Here is a 17,214-nt window from a genome sequence, read left to right on the forward strand (position 1 = left end):
CCAGAGAAGTTGTGGATGCCCCATCATTGAGAGTGCTCCTTATCAGTTTGGCTAGTCTTGAGCAATTTGATCTACTCTAAGATCTACCTGGCAAGGAAGTTGGACTAGATGATCTTTAATCACAGACTGTTGTACGATTCCATAAAAGACAGAAGGCAATGAAGCTTATATTTCAGATTTTGGAGCAGACATATTTATTATTTCTCACTTTATGCATCATTGCAATGACAACTTGTTAGCTTCAGAAATGATGAGCTGAGATTGATTTCCTTCCTTAGATTCATTTTCCCTGTTATTCCTTCACTCTTGGACTTTTTTTTTTCACCACATTTCCTCTTTCTGTAAACTGCCCTTAAGTATCACTTTGCTCCCCACCTGGTCTTTTTTTTTTTTTCAATGACACCATTTACCTGGTTCGTTTTGGGCCTTTGCTGCTGGAAGTCCAGCTGCCTCCTTGTCTGAGCATTATGGAGCTTTCTTTACAGCTTCATCACTATGCAAAAAGCCATAAATTACTGTGTTCCATCTCACATACCATCAAGTATCACACTAATATTCCCTCTGCTGAATAGCTGGTTGGCTTACATAGACCAGCCAAATACCAGGAAATCCAGATGGCAGCAAGAATCTTGTCGACTACTCCCGCTGTTCATTTAAATTCTGGAAAACTCACGTGAGGTATCACATTCTCTTGAAAGAAGTGTATATCATCTCGGACATTCTGGAATGGGCTATTAGTATTGTCATGAGTTTCTGGCTAGACTTTTTAGTATGCAAATTCAAATTCAAATGATCTGAAATGAGAGAACTTCAAGAAAATTTTTTTCCCAGAATTGAAGTATGATGGAGTTACACAGGGAGAATCTTAATCTTAGTTATTCTATTCCATCTCACATCATGGCTGGGGGCAGGGAGAAGGAAGTATATTTGGGGGACAATGGGTTCCGATGTAGTCAGTAAGAGAGGGCAGAGGAGCCATCAGGTATTGTCTGTTGTTGGGGGGGGATTCATGTGAACTCTTCCTTTCTTGTACCCTGCCACTAGTATTGTTGCTAAAATTGTTTGTTTTCTCATCCAAGTGACAAAATCAGCACACTTCATGAGGGATGAAGAGGGAGCAGCGACCTCAGAACAGGAGGAAGAAGAAGCAGAGCCTGCTGTCCTCCAGAAGAAATAAACACTACCAGCCAACTTTGCATCATCGGTGAACTTCATGGGCGTGTACTCTATCCCCTTGTCCAGATCACTGATAAAGATATTAAACAGGACTGGGCCCAAGACTGAGCCTTGGGGACCAGCTGGATGAACTCTATTTCCCACCACTCTGTGGGCCTGGCCATCACCCAGTTTGTCACCCAGCAAACAGCCCACCCATCCAAAACATAAGCAGACAGTTCCCTCAGGAGGATGATGTGAGACTCATTGCAAAAAGGATCAGGGAGATGCCTAGGAAGAGTCTCAGGTGAATCCAGGAGACTATAGTGGAGGACTATTCAGTTTTCCAATCAATTTGCTTAAAAAAATCTACAAAACTGTAATAAAAAAATGAACAAACAAACAAAAAAAGCAGACCAAAGAAACACACAAAAAACCCCAAACAATAATCCCCAAAGAGACAAACAAAGCCCACAAAAAAACCCACCCTAAATTGAAAAAAACTCCAAACCCAACACATCAAAAAATCAGGGTGAATGTTTTTAGTAATTTTAAAAATAACAAAACAAAAAAAAACCCCAGAAAGTCACATTTCTAAAGTGCTGTCCCAACCTCTTCTCTCAGCAGGGAGTACATCCTGAAGTGGAGACAGTTGGAAGAAAACGGGACAGGGCAGCACCCGGGCCATTGTCACAGGACGGCCCTGTGACTGCCCCATTGCCAAAACCTGGACACATAAATCAAAAACAGGTATGCACATGTGCTTAGACACAGCAAAAATATATTTGTCTGAAAAGAATACTGGTCCATTTATATCACTGGAAAGAGCATAATGCCTCATCTCAGCTTTCTTTTCAGTCATTACAAATGTTTCAAAAATATAGGAGCGCAGAAAATGGAAATATCCAAGATCAACATGAGGACCAATAACAAAGATTCCATTTTTGAAACTGCACTGGGAATCCTCTGCAGAAATTGACTCAGAGCTCTAAGATTTACAAAAAAGACCAAGAGTATTGGAGTCAATACAACACAGTGTCTGGAGACTTCAGCTTGTTGCCTTGTTTTCTCAAATATGATGGAGGAAGCACCTTAGCAACTACAGCTGCCAGTTCTCTCAGCGCCCTGACATGCCTCTGGGTGGGTCCCATGGTCTTGCATGATCAGGTTCCTCAAGTGGTCTGAAAGCTGACCTGCTACTATGGCTTAGAATCAAGTCCACCAGTCCAATAAGCTGAGAGATGTGGAAATAGTGACTGGCAGTAAAAATTGAGACCAACACTTGTTGAGTACCTCAGCCTTCTCCTTCTCTGTTGTCACTAGTCCTGTCCGGCTTATAGGGGTGGGGGAGAATAGGGGAGGTGTGATAGGTTTCTTTTCATCTTCCTTTTCCCACTGAAATACATGTAGGTGCCTTTATTATTCTTATTTTTGGCATGCTTTTCCAAATTCAGCTTCAAGTGAGCCTTAGCTATACTGATCCCGTCCTCACACACTCATGTGTTACCACTGTATTTTTCCCATGATTTGTCTCGCTGTGTATTGTCTGCATATTAGCTATTTGCATCACATCTATTAATTTTCAATAACCTTCTGGCTTTAATTTGTTTTCAAAAAAAAAACTTTTTGAAGCTTTTCACCTCAGAAATTCACCTGGAAAAACCAAAATCCCCAAAAGTCTCCACGAAGTCCCCCCTAGGATGCCCAGCACTCACCTGGCAACTCCCAAAATTCCAGAAATTCACCCCAAAAATCATGGGGACCACCAAATCCCAGGGCTTCACCCCAAAAGCCCACCTGCAACCCCCAAAATCCCTCAAATCACCCCCAACACCCAGTCCCCCCAACACCTCCCAAATTCACCCTAAAATGTCTCCAATCCCCCTCAAAACACACACAGATACCCCAAATCAAAAAAAATCACTCCAAGACCCTTCTGGGACTATCAAAAATCACCAAATTTCCCCGAAAATCCACCTGCATCCCCCCCAGTTCATCCCAAAATTCTCCCACGACTCTCAAATGCTCACCTGGATACCCCAAAATCGACAGAATTCACCCCAAAATCTGCCTGGCATCCCCAAAACTCACCTGAGAACCCTAAAAATCACACGTATACCCTAAAATTCACCAAATTCATCCCAAAATTCCCCTGAGAACTCTAGAATTCCACAAATCCCCCCTAAAATTCAACTGGGATTCCCCACATTCTACAAATTCCCCCGAGTCCTGGGGTACAATGCAAAAATGTGTATTCTATCACCATCTGTTAAAATGTGGGAGGGGTGGTGATCCTTTTCTCTGTGGGAGATAGCCTCTGCTGATGTGCCATCTGATAAGATCAGGGGGATGATCATCGTTATCTTTTCACAACCCATCCTTCCTCCAGAAGATATATTCTGTTAATGGGCCATTAAGTCCTATTGTGTGACTGATAAGATTACATCATCCCATTGGGAGATGCTCCAGCCAGGGGGAGGAGCCAAACATTCCTACCTAGATAAAAACTGGGATTTGGAACACCAAGACAGTCCTTTCCACTGGATCCCAGAGGAATGTCAGACCTTTTTCCACATCATCGCTGGATCTTCAGAGAAAAACTGCACCTTCTACAGGAGCACTGCTTCAACTGAACCACATCTGTCATCCAGGAGTACTGCACCCACCATTTATAGGGACTGCTACCAACACCCTGACTGACAGGGTGTCAGGTTGTATTTCTCACTTTTTTGATGGTTTTTCTTCTATAGTATTGCACGTATTTTATTTTTTCTCTTTTCTCCTATAAAATTGTATGACTGACTTGGAGTCTCGCGCTGGTTTTACTTTCAAACCAACACATTTATTGGCGCCCAACGTGGGGCACGAAGCATACTGAGAAAGGTCAGTATTACAATTTTGTATGCACCATGATTCTCAACATGCTTGCATGGGTTTTATATCTTGTTCTCTATATTTTTCTGCACATGGGGAACTATCTGCCAGCTGTAATGCTCCTGTGTAGACCTGGATATGGTATAAAAATTGCTTTATTGGCCTATTATGTCTACTGCATGATAACCTCTAAGGCAATGAACATAATTCGGAATATATACTCAACTTTGTTTGCTTGTCCTAGTCTAGGTTGCTGCATCCGGGGTTTTAATAATCACACCCAGGCCTTGGGGGGAGGGGTAAAGAATGATTTTTCCAATCTTTCCGGCCTGATTCAGTAGTTTTTGGAAATGTTGAGCTCCCGCTGGATGCTAAGCACAGCATAATATTGTTGTTAGTTCTGCTTTGTCTCCTCTGCACAGCCTACAACATGCTTAGAAATAAAACACTACATGGTGTATTGCTGCGTAATCTTGAGGAAGAGGAAAAAAGAAACAAATCCACTTCGTCCATGTCTGCACACAATGTCACAAAGAGGAGAAGAACCTAACCCAAAGCAACAGTGTCCGTGTCTATGCAGACTGCCACAGAGGAGGAAAAAGCCAAAAGCAAAGCAACAGTGTCCGTGTCTACCCAGACTGCCATAGAGGAGAAAAAAAGCCAGAAGCGCCATCAGCATCTCCACACAAACCATCACTGCACCAGCACAGCATAGTGCAGTAGCAGTTGCCCCCGTTCAGAAGAAGAAATCAAAGAGCAAATCAGTCCGCATAGTGACTGACGAGGACGTGGCATGACCTTCGCACCCAGCGGAAGAGACAGATCCAGAAATCATCACTCGCTCTCTATCCCTGGGTGCGCTGCTTGACCTGCGGAGGGAATTCACCCACCAGACAAATGAGTCCATCTTGACCTGGCTGCTCCCCATCTGGGACGCTGCAGCCAATGACACCATTCTGGATGGAAGTGAGGCCAGGCAACTGGGATCTCTGTCCCGGGATGTGGTCATTGACCAGGGGATTGGGAGAACCCAAGAAACTCTCAGCCTCTGGCGGCGACTGCTGACAAGTGTGAAGGACAGATACCTTTGTAAAGAAGATCTCCAGGTGCACCAAGGAAAATGGAGCACAATAGAACAAGGTATCCGATGCCTGAGGGAATTGGCCATGCTGGAGATCATTTTCTCAGAAGATGAGAGATTTCCTAAGAGCCCAGACTGTGTCCGGTGCACGTCACAGATGTGGTTGAGATTTGCACGGCTTGGATGAGAGATGTATTCCCGTTACCTGGCAACGCTGCAGTGGAGGGAAGGTGAGGACATGGTAGGCGTCTTGGCCAATAAACTAAGAATTTATGAGGACACTGTCACAGCCCCATTTCGTACCCATGTCTCATCCGTGGAAACAAGGCTGGTGGAGCAAGTCCGAAGCTTAAATGAAGAGGGCCATCAGAAACTAAAAAAAGAACTTAAGGAAAACAACTACCAGATCTCTCCAGAACCAACAAGAGTTTCTGCCATTAGGAGCCGGCGTTCCTCAGGCAGGGAGAGAGGACACACTCCACGAGGTAACCTCTGTTTTTTCCTTCAGAAGCATGGAGAAGACATGAGGAAGTGGGATGGAAAACACACCTCCTCCTTAGCAGCCCGGGTACATGAGCTGAAAAGAGGGACACCTACCACAAGAAGCCCATCTAGAGTCAATGCTGCTCCAGTCTCTTGTGTACAGAACTCCAGACAGTATCAGAATGATGATATGACTGATCCTCTTGAAGGGACCTCAAGAACCTATTTACAGGAAGAGAGCGACATGTACCAAGATCAGGAATAGAGTAGCCCTGCCTCTAGCCAGGTAGAGGAGAGGGATAATCGGATCTATTGGACTGTGTGGATCCGATGGCCTGGCACATCCGACCCACAAAAACATAAGGCTTTGGTTGACACCGGCGCCCAATGTACTCTGATGCCATCAAAGAATGTAGGAGAAGAATCCATCTCTATTTCTGGGGTAACAGGAGGATCCCAGCAGCTGACTGTAGTGGAGGCCAAAGTGAGTTTAACTGGGAACAGGTGGCAGAAACACCCCATCGTGACTGGCCCAGAGGCCCCATGCATCCTTGGCATAGACTATCTTAGAAATTGATATTTCAAAGACCCAAAAGGATATCGCTGGGCTTTTGGTATAGCTGCTGTAGACACAGACAACATTAGAAAACTGAACACCTTGCCTGGTCTTGCAGATGACCCCTCTGCTGTGGGACTACTGAGAGTTGAAGAGCAACAGGTACCAATTGCCAGAACAACAGTACACCATCGGCAATACCGTACTGACAGAGACTCGGTGATTCACATCCATGAAATGATCAGTAAACTGGAGAGCCAAGGGGTGGTCAGTAAAACCCACTCACCATTCAACAGCCCCATCTGCCCTGTGCGTAAATCTGAAGGAGAATGGAGATTGACCGTAGACTATCGTGCTTTGAATGAGGTGACTCCACCGATGAGCGCTGCTGTGCCGGACTTGCTGGAACTCCAGTACGAGCTGGAGTCCAAGGCAGCAAAGTGGTACTCCACCATTGACATTGCCAATGCATTTTTCTCCATTCCTCTGGCAGCAGAATGCAGGCCTCAGTTTGCTTTCACCTGGAGGGGTGTGCAGTACACCTGGAATCGTCTGCCCCAGGGGTGGAAGCACAGTCTTACCATCTGTCATGGACTGATCCAGGCTGCACTGGAAAAGGGTGAAGCCCCCGAACATCTACAGTATATTGATGACATCATTGTATGGGGCAGCACAGCAGGGGAAGTCTTCGAGAAAGGAGAGAAGATTATCCAGATTCTGCTGAAAGCTGGTTTTGCCATTAAGCGAAATAAAGTTAAGGGACCAGCTCAGGAAATTCAGTTTCTAGGAGTCAAGTGGCAAGATAGACGTTGTCAGATCCCAACAGAGGTAATTAATAAGATCACCTCTATGTCTCCACCTACCAGCAAGAAGGAAACACAAGCTTTCCTAGGTGCCATAGGCTTTTGGAGAATGCACATTCCTGAGTACAGCCAGATTGTGAGCCCTCTCTACCTGGTCACGCGCAAGAAGAACGATTTCCACTGGGGCCCTGAGCAGCAGCAAGCCTTTGCCCAGATCAAGCAGGAGATTGCTCATGCAGTAGCCCTTGGCCCGGTAAGGATGGGACCAGATGTGAAGAACATGCTCTACTCTGCAGCCGGGAACCATGGTCTGCCCTGGAGCCTTTGGCAGAAGGTGCCTGGGGAGACTTGGGGTCGAGCACTGGGATTCTGGAGCAGAAGCTACAAAGGATCTGAAGCCAACTACACTCCCACAGAGAAGGAGATCTTGGCCGCCTATGAAGGAGTTCAAGCTGCCTCAGAGGTGATTGGCAAAGAAACACAACTCCTCCTGGCACCCCGACTACCAGTGCTGGGTTGGATGTTCAAGGGAAAGGTGCCTTCCACAAATCATGCCACTGACACCACATGGAGCAAGTGGATTGCCCTCATCACTCAGTGCGCCCGTACTGCAAATCCAAATCACCCTGGGATTCTGGAAATAATTACAAACTGGCCTGAAGGTGAGAGTTTTGGATTGTCTTCTGAAGAAGAAGAGGAGCAAGTGGCACGTGCTGAGGAAGCCCCACCATATAATGAGCTACGGGAGACTGAAAGACGATATGCCCTCTTCACTGATGGTTCCTGCCGAATTGTAGGCACTAACCAGAAATGGAAAGCTGCAGTATGGAGCCCCACACGACAAGTTGCACAAGCTACCGAGGGACAAGGTGGATCGAGTCAGGTCGCAGAGCTAAAAGCCGTCCAGTTGGCTTTGGATATTGCTGAACTAGAGAAGTGGCCAAGGCTTTATCTCTACCGTGACTCATGGATGGTAGCTAATGCTCTGTGGGGATGGTTGGATCGCTGGAAAAAGGCCAACTGGCAGCGCAGAGGGAAACTCATCTGTGCGGCTGAGATTTGGCAGGACATTGCTGCCCGAGTAGAGAAATTGACCATAAAGGTTTGACACGTGGATGCACATGTACCCAAAACCCGGTCTAATGAAGAACATCACAACAACGAGCAGGTGGACCGAGCTGCCAAAGTGAAAGTATCACAGGTAGATCTAGACTGGCAGCACAAGGGAGAATCATTCCTAGCTCGTTGGGCCCATGATGCCTCTGGTCATCAGGGGAGAGATGCAACATACCGATGGGCCCGTGACCGAGGGGTGGACGTTACCATGGACAGCATCTCACAGGTCATCCATGACTGCAAGACCTGTGCCGCAATCAAACAGGCCAAGCGGGTGAAGCCTCTGTGGTACGGTGGACGATGGTCAAAGTACAGGTATGGGGAAGCCTGGAAAATTTACTACATCACCCTTCCCCAAACCCACCAGGGCAAGCGCTACGTACTGACCATGGTGGAAGCAACTACAGGATAGTTAGAAACCTACCCTGTGCCTCATGCCACTGCCCGGAACACCAACTTGGGCCTAGAAAAACAAGTCCTTTGGAGGCATGGTACCCCTGACAGAATTGAATCAGACAACGGAACCCATTTCAAGACCGGCCTTATCAACACCTGGGCCAAAGAACATGGTATTGAATGGATATATCATATCCCTTACAACGCGCCAGCTGCCAGGAAAGTTGAACGGTCTTATGGACTCCTTAAGACTACTTTGAAAGCACCAGGTGGTGGAACCTTCAGAAATTGGGAAATGAACTTGGCCAAAGCCACCTGGATGGTTAACACCCGAAGGTCCATTAATTGAGCCGGTCCTGCCCACTCTGAACCCCTGCACACAGTGGATGGAAACAAGGTCCCTGTGGCACACATGAAAGGTATTTTAGGAAAGACTGTTTGGATTAATCCCACCACAGGCAAAGGCAAACCAATCCGTGGGATTGTTTTTGCTCAAGGACCTGGTTGCACTTGGTGGGTAATGCAGAAAGATGGGGAAACACGTTGTGTACTGCAAGGAGACCTAATTTTTAGTGAAAACTGAAGGTAAGGTTTCATTTTGGATTATATATGTGTAACAGGGTATTGGTTTGGGTATGATGTAGATGGTAATAGAATAAGGGGTGGATTATGTCGTGGGGTACAATGCAAAAATGTGTATTCTATCACCATCTGTTAAAATGTGGGAGGGGTGGTGATCCTTTTCTCTGTGGGACATAGCCTCTGCTGATGTGCCATCTGATAAGATCAGGGGGATGATCATCGTTATCTTTTCACAACCCATCCTTCCTCCAGAAGACAGATTCTGTTAATGGGCCATTAAGTCCTATTGTGTGACTGATAAGATTACATCATCCCATTGGGAGATGCTCCAGCCAGGGGGAGGAGCCAAACATTCCTACCTAGATAAAAACTGGGATTTGGAACACCAAGACAGTCCTTTCCACTGGATCCCAGAGGAATGTCAGACCTTTTTCCACATCATCGCTGGATCTTCAGAGAAAAACTGCACCTTCTACAGGAGCACTGCTTCAACTGAACCACATCTGTCATCCAGGAGTACTGCACCCACCATTTATAGGGACTGCTACCAACACCCTGACTGACAGGGTGTCAGGTTGTATTTCTCACTTTTTTGATGGTTTTTCTTCTATAGTATTGCACGTATTTTATTTTTTCTCTTTTCTCCTATAAAATTGTATGACTGACTTGGAGTCTCGCGCTGGTTTTACTTTCAAACCAACACATTTATTGGCGCCCAACGTGGGGCACGAAGCATACTGAGAAAGGTCAGTATTACAATTTTGTATGCACCATGATTCTCAACATGCTTGCATGGGTTTTATATCTTGTTCTCTATATTTTTCTGCACATGGGGAACTATCTGCCAGCTGTAATGCTCCTGTGTAGACCTGGATATGGTATAAAAATTGCTTTATTGGCCTATTATGTCTACTGCATGATAACCTCTAAGGCAATGAACATAATTCGGAATATATACTCAACTTTGTTTGCTTGTCCTAGTCTAGGTTGCTGCATCCGGGGTTTTAATAATCACACCCAGGCCTTGGGGGGAGGGGTAAAGAATGATTTTTCCAATCTTTCCGGCCTGATTCAGTAGTTTTTGGAAATGTTGAGCTCCCGCTGGATGCTAAGCACAGCATAATATTGTTGTTAGTTCTGCTTTGTCTCCTCTGCACAGCCTACAACATGCTTAGAAATAAAACACTACATGGTGTATTGCTGCGTAATCTTGAGGAAGAGGAAAAAAGAAACAAATCCACTTCGTCCATGTCTGCACACAATGTCACAAAGAGGAGAAGAACCTAACCCAAAGCAACAGTGTCCGTGTCTATGCAGACTGCCACAGAGGAGGAAAAAGCCAAAAGCAAAGCAACAGTGTCCGTGTCTACCCAGACTGCCATAGAGGAGAAAAAAAGCCAGAAGCGCCATCAGCATCTCCACACAAACCATCACTGCACCAGCACAGCATAGTGCAGTAGCAGTTGCCCCCGTTCAGAAGAAGAAATCAAAGAGCAAATCAGTCCGCATAGTGACTGACGAGGACGTGGCATGACCTTCGCACCCAGCGGAAGAGACAGATCCAGAAATCATCACTCGCTCTCTATCCCTGGGTGCGCTGCTTGACCTGCGGAGGGAATTCACCCACCAGACAAATGAGTCCATCTTGACCTGGCTGCTCCCCATCTGGGACGCTGCAGCCAATGACACCATTCTGGATGGAAGTGAGGCCAGGCAACTGGGATCTCTGTCCCGGGATGTGGTCATTGACCAGGGGATTGGGAGAACCCAAGAAACTCTCAGCCTCTGGCGGCGACTGCTGACAAGTGTGAAGGACAGATACCTTTGTAAAGAAGATCTCCAGGTGCACCAAGGAAAATGGAGCACAATAGAACAAGGTATCCGATGCCTGAGGGAATTGGCCATGCTGGAGATCATTTTCTCAGAAGATGAGAGATTTCCTAAGAGCCCAGACTGTGTCCGGTGCACGTCACAGATGTGGTTGAGATTTGCACGGCTTGGATGAGAGATGTATTCCCGTTACCTGGCAACGCTGCAGTGGAGGGAAGGTGAGGACATGGTAGGCGTCTTGGCCAATAAACTAAGAATTTATGAGGACACTGTCACAGCCCCATTTCGTACCCATGTCTCATCCGTGGAAACAAGGCTGGTGGAGCAAGTCCGAAGCTTAAATGAAGAGGGCCATCAGAAACTAAAAAAAGAACTTAAGGAAAACAACTACCAGATCTCTCCAGAACCAACAAGAGTTTCTGCCATTAGGAGCCGGCGTTCCTCAGGCAGGGAGAGAGGACACACTCCACGAGGTAACCTCTGTTTTTTCCTTCAGAAGCATGGAGAAGACATGAGGAAGTGGGATGGAAAACACACCTCCTCCTTAGCAGCCCGGGTACATGAGCTGAAAAGAGGGACACCTACCACAAGAAGCCCATCTAGAGTCAATGCTGCTCCAGTCTCTTGTGTACAGAACTCCAGACAGTATCAGAATGATGATATGACTGATCCTCTTGAAGGGACCTCAAGAACCTATTTACAGGAAGAGAGCGACATGTACCAAGATCAGGAATAGAGTAGCCCTGCCTCTAGCCAGGTAGAGGAGAGGGATAATCGGATCTATTGGACTGTGTGGATCCGATGGCCTGGCACATCCGACCCACAAAAACATAAGGCTTTGGTTGACACCGGCGCCCAATGTACTCTGATGCCATCAAAGAATGTAGGAGAAGAATCCATCTCTATTTCTGGGGTAACAGGAGGATCCCAGCAGCTGACTGTAGTGGAGGCCAAAGTGAGTTTAACTGGGAACAGGTGGCAGAAACACCCCATCGTGACTGGCCCAGAGGCCCCATGCATCCTTGGCATAGACTATCTTAGAAATTGATATTTCAAAGACCCAAAAGGATATCGCTGGGCTTTTGGTATAGCTGCTGTAGACACAGACAACATTAGAAAACTGAACACCTTGCCTGGTCTTGCAGATGACCCCTCTGCTGTGGGACTACTGAGAGTTGAAGAGCAACAGGTACCAATTGCCAGAACAACAGTACACCATCGGCAATACCGTACTGACAGAGACTCGGTGATTCACATCCATGAAATGATCAGTAAACTGGAGAGCCAAGGGGTGGTCAGTAAAACCCACTCACCATTCAACAGCCCCATCTGCCCTGTGCGTAAATCTGAAGGAGAATGGAGATTGACCGTAGACTATCGTGCTTTGAATGAGGTGACTCCACCGATGAGCGCTGCTGTGCCGGACTTGCTGGAACTCCAGTACGAGCTGGAGTCCAAGGCAGCAAAGTGGTACTCCACCATTGACATTGCCAATGCATTTTTCTCCATTCCTCTGGCAGCAGAATGCAGGCCTCAGTTTGCTTTCACCTGGAGGGGTGTGCAGTACACCTGGAATCGTCTGCCCCAGGGGTGGAAGCACAGTCTTACCATCTGTCATGGACTGATCCAGGCTGCACTGGAAAAGGGTGAAGCCCCCGAACATCTACAGTATATTGATGACATCATTGTATGGGGCAGCACAGCAGGGGAAGTCTTCGAGAAAGGAGAGAAGATTATCCAGATTCTGCTGAAAGCTGGTTTTGCCATTAAGCGAAATAAAGTTAAGGGACCAGCTCAGGAAATTCAGTTTCTAGGAGTCAAGTGGCAAGATAGACGTTGTCAGATCCCAACAGAGGTAATTAATAAGATCACCTCTATGTCTCCACCTACCAGCAAGAAGGAAACACAAGCTTTCCTAGGTGCCATAGGCTTTTGGAGAATGCACATTCCTGAGTACAGCCAGATTGTGAGCCCTCTCTACCTGGTCACGCGCAAGAAGAACGATTTCCACTGGGGCCCTGAGCAGCAGCAAGCCTTTGCCCAGATCAAGCAGGAGATTGCTCATGCAGTAGCCCTTGGCCCGGTAAGGATGGGACCAGATGTGAAGAACATGCTCTACTCTGCAGCCGGGAACCATGGTCTGCCCTGGAGCCTTTGGCAGAAGGTGCCTGGGGAGACTTGGGGTCGAGCACTGGGATTCTGGAGCAGAAGCTACAAAGGATCTGAAGCCAACTACACTCCCACAGAGAAGGAGATCTTGGCCGCCTATGAAGGAGTTCAAGCTGCCTCAGAGGTGATTGGCAAAGAAACACAACTCCTCCTGGCACCCCGACTACCAGTGCTGGGTTGGATGTTCAAGGGAAAGGTGCCTTCCACAAATCATGCCACTGACACCACATGGAGCAAGTGGATTGCCCTCATCACTCAGTGCGCCCGTACTGCAAATCCAAATCACCCTGGGATTCTGGAAATAATTACAAACTGGCCTGAAGGTGAGAGTTTTGGATTGTCTTCTGAAGAAGAAGAGGAGCAAGTGGCACGTGCTGAGGAAGCCCCACCATATAATGAGCTACGGGAGACTGAAAGACGATATGCCCTCTTCACTGATGGTTCCTGCCGAATTGTAGGCACTAACCAGAAATGGAAAGCTGCAGTATGGAGCCCCACACGACAAGTTGCACAAGCTACCGAGGGACAAGGTGGATCGAGTCAGGTCGCAGAGCTAAAAGCCGTCCAGTTGGCTTTGGATATTGCTGAACTAGAGAAGTGGCCAAGGCTTTATCTCTACCGTGACTCATGGATGGTAGCTAATGCTCTGTGGGGATGGTTGGATCGCTGGAAAAAGGCCAACTGGCAGCGCAGAGGGAAACTCATCTGTGCGGCTGAGATTTGGCAGGACATTGCTGCCCGAGTAGAGAAATTGACCATAAAGGTTTGACACGTGGATGCACATGTACCCAAAACCCGGTCTAATGAAGAACATCACAACAACGAGCAGGTGGACCGAGCTGCCAAAGTGAAAGTATCACAGGTAGATCTAGACTGGCAGCACAAGGGAGAATCATTCCTAGCTCGTTGGGCCCATGATGCCTCTGGTCATCAGGGGAGAGATGCAACATACCGATGGGCCCGTGACCGAGGGGTGGACGTTACCATGGACAGCATCTCACAGGTCATCCATGACTGCAAGACCTGTGCCGCAATCAAACAGGCCAAGCGGGTGAAGCCTCTGTGGTACGGTGGACGATGGTCAAAGTACAGGTATGGGGAAGCCTGGAAAATTTACTACATCACCCTTCCCCAAACCCACCAGGGCAAGCGCTACGTACTGACCATGGTGGAAGCAACTACAGGATAGTTAGAAACCTACCCTGTGCCTCATGCCACTGCCCGGAACACCAACTTGGGCCTAGAAAAACAAGTCCTTTGGAGGCATGGTACCCCTGACAGAATTGAATCAGACAACGGAACCCATTTCAAGACCGGCCTTATCAACACCTGGGCCAAAGAACATGGTATTGAATGGATATATCATATCCCTTACAACGCGCCAGCTGCCAGGAAAGTTGAACGGTCTTATGGACTCCTTAAGACTACTTTGAAAGCACCAGGTGGTGGAACCTTCAGAAATTGGGAAATGAACTTGGCCAAAGCCACCTGGATGGTTAACACCCGAAGGTCCATTAATTGAGCCGGTCCTGCCCACTCTGAACCCCTGCACACAGTGGATGGAAACAAGGTCCCTGTGGCACACATGAAAGGTATTTTAGGAAAGACTGTTTGGATTAATCCCACCACAGGCAAAGGCAAACCAATCCGTGGGATTGTTTTTGCTCAAGGACCTGGTTGCACTTGGTGGGTAATGCAGAAAGATGGGGAAACACGTTGTGTACTGCAAGGAGACCTAATTTTTAGTGAAAACTGAAGGTAAGGTTTCATTTTGGATTATATATGTGTAACAGGGTATTGGTTTGGGTATGATGTAGATGGTAATAGAATAAGGGGTGGATTATGTCGTGGGGTACAATGCAAAAATGTGTATTCTATCACCATCTGTTAAAATGTGGGAGGGGTGGTGATCCTTTTCTCTGTGGGACATAGCCTCTGCTGATGTGCCATCTGATAAGATCAGGGGGATGATCATCGTTATCTTTTCACAACCCATCCTTCCTCCAGAAGACAGATTCTGTTAATGGGCCATTAAGTCCTATTGTGTGACTGATAAGATTACATCATCCCATTGGGAGATGCTCCAGCCAGGGGGAGGAGCCAAACATTTCCTACCTAGGTAAAAACTGGGATTTGGAACACCAAGGCAGTCCTTTCCACTGGATCCCAGAGGAAAGTCGGACCTTTTTCCACATCATCGCTGGATCTTCGGAGAAAAACTGCCCCTTCTACAGGAGCACTGCTTCAACTGAACCACATCTGTCATCCAGGAGGACTGCACCCACCATTTATAGGGACTGCTACCAACACCCTGACTGACAGGGTGTCAGGTTGTATTTCTGACTTTTTTGATGGTTTTTCTTCTATAGCATTGCACGTATTTTATTTTTTCTCTTTTCTCCTATAAAATTGTATGACTGACTTGGATTCTCGCACTGGTTTTACATTCAAACCAACACAACCCCAAACCTCGCTACATGGGATCCCCCAAAATTCCACAAATTCTCCCCCAAAATCAATCAACCTGGGACCCCTCAAACTTACCTGGATCTCCCCAAATCCCCCCCCCCCCATTCACCTGGGAACCACCAAGTCCCCAGAATTCAACCCAAAATTCACCTGCGACCCCAAAAACCTCCAAATTCGCTCCAAAATAATTGGCAACTTTACAGACTCCATTTTCCCACAAAAGGATCTAGAGCCCTGTGCGCTTCATATACAAACTAAACGGAAATAACCTTTCTATTCATTCTCAGCAAAAAGACTTCCTATTCCACCGTCTTTTGGACAAAACTGCCTTCACTTTCAAACTTATTCTCTTGCTCACTTAGCTGCATAATGCTTCGTCCCTGCTCTCCATGCTCATTTTCTTCACTTTACAAAGGAATCCTCTCCTCATCTTCCTCTGCTTCTTCCATTTCCTGTGCCTAGATCACCTGTTTCTCTGTTAGATTTGTTTCTCCAGCTGATTTTTGACAACTGTCCCTATCTTGTGGCACTGCTCGCTCGAGAGAGGTGATTGTCCTGCTCTGCTCTGGGCTGGGACTGCGCTCTCTTCAAGCCCTGGGGGCGATTTTGGATGCCACAACATCAGAAAGACCTCAGGCTATTGGAGAAATGTCCAAAGGAGGGACACAGAGAGAGTGAAGAGGCTGGAGGGGAAGCCATACAAAGAGTGGCTGAGGGCATTTGGTTCAGCTGCAGAGAGGACACTGAGCTCACACCTCACTTGGGACCTCTCAGCTCCTCTCAAGGGAAGCACAGGGACAGCTTTGCTCTCTGCTCTCTGCGACCAGGGACAGGAGCCAAGGGACTGCCAGGAGCTGTGTCAGGGGACAATTAGGCTGGCTATCAGGGAAAGGTTTTTTTCCTTAGAGGCTGGTCAGGCACTGAATAGGTTCTCCAGGCAATGGGCACAGCCCCAAGGCTGCCAGAGATCCAGGAGCGTTTGGCCAATGCTCTCAGGGATGCAGAGGGTGGGACTGTTGGAGTGTCTGTGCAGGGCCAGGAGTTGGACTTTGACGATCCCTAGGGGTCCCTTCCGACTCAGGAAACTCTTACCATTTTCCCCTCTTTCCTCTCCATGCACAATGCTCTCAGCTTACCGTTCCACCGTTTGTTCCACTTCGGAAACCTTAGCTACTTCTTTCCAGTTCAAGCACAGTTCTACTGGTTACAATCCAAAGATATACCGATTGAAAAACAACCAAAACTAAACACCTGTTTGGAATGTCGTGGTCTTATTTGGATCTCGAACTATGAAGTCGATTGTGCCTTGCAAGTTCTAAAAGCAAAACAACAACAAAAAACACCCACCACACCCTTTTAACATAGGGATTTGCTTTCTTCTAAGAAATCCATATCCCTTATCAAAATGGATCTATTTCAGTAAGAGATGATCTTGAATAGATCACTTACTATCTAAAGAACCTGGAACACTCAAATCCGTAATGATAAGCCTGTTACCTTGTCGTTTTCTGTTCCAAAGGCAAATGAATTTGCTCAAGTGCCATTTGAAACAAGACAGAGTTGAAAGTGCAGCTCTGAGAAATGTTTTGGTTTCCCTCTCCTATCTCTATCAAAAGCACTTTCTTCAAAGGCTGAAACAATACTTGATATTGTCTGAATTTTAAAGGTCATGAAAATTTTCTCAAAATGAAAAATTAATA

At 46.9% G+C, this 17,214-nt stretch overlaps 1 pseudogene; it reads left to right on the forward strand.

Moving 5' to 3' along the window:
• Window positions 1–937: 937 nt before the first annotated feature.
• The window catches only part of LOC148220034 (endogenous retrovirus group K member 8 Gag polyprotein-like), a 115,229-nt pseudogene continuing 98,952 nt past the window's right edge, over window positions 938–17,214 (forward strand).

Source organism: Sturnus vulgaris, chromosome W (assembly GCF_052056855.1).
Source record: "Sturnus vulgaris isolate bStuVul1 chromosome W, bStuVul1.hap1, whole genome shotgun sequence".
Classification (NCBI taxonomy): Eukaryota; Metazoa; Chordata; class Aves; order Passeriformes; family Sturnidae; genus Sturnus; species Sturnus vulgaris.